At 35.8% G+C, this 3,945-nt stretch overlaps 1 protein-coding gene across 5 annotated transcripts in view; it reads right to left on the reverse strand.

Annotated features, from left to right (window-relative positions):
• Nucleotides 1-3,945, reverse strand: part of MAP4 (microtubule-associated protein 4) — a 251,453-nt gene that overhangs the window by 144,485 nt on the left and 103,023 nt on the right. The window lies entirely within an intron of this gene.

A 3,945-nucleotide genomic window follows, 5' to 3' on the forward strand; every position in this document is an offset into this window, starting at 1 on the left:
GGGGTCTCCCTTTGTTGCCCAGGTTGGTCTCAAGCTCCTGGGCTCAAATGATCCTCCCGCCTTGGCCTCCCAAAGGGCTAGGATTACAGGCATGAGCCACTGCATCTGGCCTATAAATTCTTTTTAACCTCACTATACTACTGTTTTACATATGAGATCTCAAAAACTAAGACATACACACAATAATACCAGAAAAAATATGCTATTAAGAAACAAAACAGGCCTATAATCCTAGCAGTCTGGGAGGCCGAAGTGGGAGAATCCCTTGAGGTCAGGAGTTGGAGGTTGCAGTGAGCTATGATGACGCCACTGCACCCTAGCTGGGGTGATACAGTGGAGACTCTGTCTCAAAAAAAAGAAGAGAGAAAAAACAAAATAGACTGAGAGATGATCCGAGATGTTCAAATTATTAAATACATGACAGAGACTGAAACTAACTATGATTAATATGTTAGCCTACAACAGAAAAGGTGGAAATATGCATGAACAGATGGAGAATTTCAGCACAAAGATGGAAACTATAAGAAAAAGTCAAATAGAAATGCTGGAAATTAAAAACATAAAATATATTAAAGATAGATAATGCCAATGAAGGCTCATCATTATATTCAACATAGCCAGGAAAGAATCAGGGAACTTGAAGATAGGTCAAAAAAAAAAGTACCCAAAATAAAACACAAAGAGAAAAAAAACTAACAGAGCGTCCAAGAGAAATGGGACACTATCTAACAATCTAACAAAATGTAACTGGAATCCCAGGAGAAGAGAAAAAGAATGGAGCAGAAGAAGTATTTTAAAAGACAATGGCCCAAAATTTCCCAAATTTTACAAACTATTTTAAAACACAGATCAAGAAGCTCAGAGAAGTCCAACAGGAAAAAATACCAAAATATCACCTAAACATAACATACTCAAACTGCTAAAACCCAAAGATAAAGACAAAATCTTGAAGACAGCCAGAGGAAGAAAAGGAACAAAGATCAGGATTACAAGAGACTTCTTATCAGAAACTAGATAAGCAAGAAGACAAAGGAGTAACTTTAAAGTACAAAAAGAAAAAAGTATCAACATAGAATACAGTAAGTCCTTACAGTAACATCATTGATAGGTTCTTGGAGACTTTAAGTGAAATAGTATACTGCGTAATACAACCAATTTTACTATAGGCTACTTAACATAAACAAGAGTTAAGTTCCTAGTACATAAAAAAGCTGCAGTTTCCAAGAACCTAGGCTGTACCCTACCTAGCTAAAGTATCTTTCAAAATTGAAGGTTTGTTTTTCCAACAAACCAAAGCTGAGATAATACACTGCCAGCAGACCTGTGTTATAAGAAATGCTAAAGGAAGTTTTTCAGGCACAAGGAGTGTGGCACTAGATAAAAATCTGTATGCATACAAAGAAATAAAGAGTGCCAAAATTGGTAAAATTTAGAGGAAAACACACTTTTTTTCATTATTTTTATTCATTCTAAAAGATAGTTGACTTATCTAAGGCAAAAATACCAATGTATGGTGGGGTACCTTGTGGGTGACTAACATATATAAAATTAAGTGTATGACAATAACACAAAAGATGGAAGAGGAATAGGACATTTACTATTTTGTATAGATTATTATTATTTTTTTTTTTAAAAGAAAGGGTCTCACTTGCTATGTTGCCCAAGCTGGACTTGAACTCCTGGCCTCAAGCAATCCTTCCACCTTAGCCTCTTGAGTAGCTGGGACTACACACACCTGCCACTGTGCTCTGCTATATTTTACATGGATTTTACCCTATACATGAAGTGGTACAATATTACTGAAAGGCACATCAGAAGAAATTAAAGATGTACACTGTCAACTCTGGTTCAAATATAAAACAACTTAAAATTGCTTCTCCGCCTTTTGGCTAAGATCAAGTGTAAAACAACTTAAAAAAGAAATATATGTAATCAGCCAATATTAGAGTTAAAAATGGAATCATAAAATATTCAATTAATCTATTATACAAGCAGGCAGAAAAAGAAAAATGGAATAAAGAATCCATGGAACAAACAGAAACAACCAGCAAGATGATACAGATTTAAAGCCAACCATAATAAATATAAATAGTCTAAGCATACCAACTGGAGATCTTCAGATTGGATGAAAAAGCAAGACCCACCTATGTAATATCTATAAGAAACCCACTTTTATTAAATATTCAAAAAGAAATGGGTTGAAAATAAAAGGACAGAAATAGATATACTACACGAACTCCAAACAAAAGGAAGCTGGCGTAGCTATATTAATCTAAGACAAATGAGACTTCAGAACAAGCAATATTACTGGGAATAAAGAGGAACACAACATAATAATAAAAGGGTCAATTCATCAGGAAGACCTAATGAGGCCGGGGCACAGTGGCTCATCCCTGTAATCCTAGCACTTTGGCAGGCTAAGGTTGAAAGATTGCTTGAGGCCAGGAATTTGAGACCGGCCAAAGCAAGAGTGAGATCCCATCTCTACAAAAAATAGAAAAAATTAGCCAGGCATGGTGGTGCGCACCTGTAGTCCTAGCTACTCGGGAGGCTGAGCAGGAGGATCACTCGAGCCTAGGAGTTTGAAGCTGCAGTGAGCTGTGATGAGGCCACTGCATTCTAGCCCAAGCAACAGAGCGAGACTCTGCTTAAAAAACAAAAAACAAAAACAAGAAGACCTAACAATCTAAATGTCTATACATGTGACAACAGATCTTTAAAACACACGAAACAAAAACTGACAGAACTGAAGGTAGTATGAAACAAATCCACAATATTACATGGATACTTCAACATCCCTCTCTCAGAAATCATTAGAACAAGAAGATACAAAGTCAGTAAGGACACAGAAAACCTAAACAACATTATGAATCAGCCTGGCACGGTGGCTTATGCCTATAATCCTAGTACTTTGGTAGGCTGAGGAAGGAGGATCCCTTGATCATAGCTCACTATGATCAAGGCCACTGATTGTGCCACTGCACTCCAGCCTGGGTAACAGAGCAAGACCTTGTCTCAAAAAAACAACAACAATAACAACAATAACAAAAACCCAACATTATCAACCATCAACCAGCTAGACTTATTTGACATTTTATAGAACACTCCACCTAATAGCAGCTTAACATACATTATCTCTAATGCTCACAGAACATTGACCACAAATGGACCGTGTTCTTAATCATAAAATAAACCTTAAGAAATAGAAATGAATTGAAATGTCAAAATGTCTTCTGACCACACAGAATTATACCAAAAATCAATTACAAAAAGATAATCTGGAAAACCCCCAAATACTATGAAATTAACCAATGTATTTAATAGTTCTAAACAACCCATGAGTCAAAAAGGAACTCACAAAGGAAATATTAGAAAATATTTTGAAATGAATGAAAATAAAAATACAACATATCAAAATCCCTGGGACACAACTAAAACCACAATTGGAGGGTAATTTATGACATTAAATGCTAGTATTAGAAGAGAAATATCTCAAATCAAGACATGATCTAAGCTACCACCTGAAGAAACTAGAAAAAGAACAAATCAACTTAAAGTAAATAGAAGGAAGAAAATAATAAAGATTATGAGCAGAAATTGAAAACAGACAATAGAAAAAGATTAATGAAACAAAAAGCTGGATCTTTTAAAAGATCAATACAATTAATAGATTAATACCTCTATCTAAACTTATCAAAAAAAAGAGAGGTCACAAATTAACAATATAAGAAATTAAAGAGAGGGCATGACAACAGATCCTACAGACATTAAAAGAATAAGGTAGGCCGGGCGCAGCGGCTCACACCTGTAATCCTAGCACTCTGGGAGGCCTAGGCGGCTGGATCGCTCAAGGTCAGAAGTTCGAGACCAGCCTGAGCAAGAGCGAGACCCCGTCTCTACTAAAAAAATAGAAAGAAGTGATCTGGACAACTAAAAATATATATA

The sequence above is a fragment of the Propithecus coquereli genome, unplaced genomic scaffold, assembly GCF_000956105.1.
Source record: "Propithecus coquereli isolate 6110/MARCELLA unplaced genomic scaffold, Pcoq_1.0 Scaffold1, whole genome shotgun sequence".
Classification (NCBI taxonomy): Eukaryota; Metazoa; Chordata; class Mammalia; order Primates; family Indriidae; genus Propithecus; species Propithecus coquereli.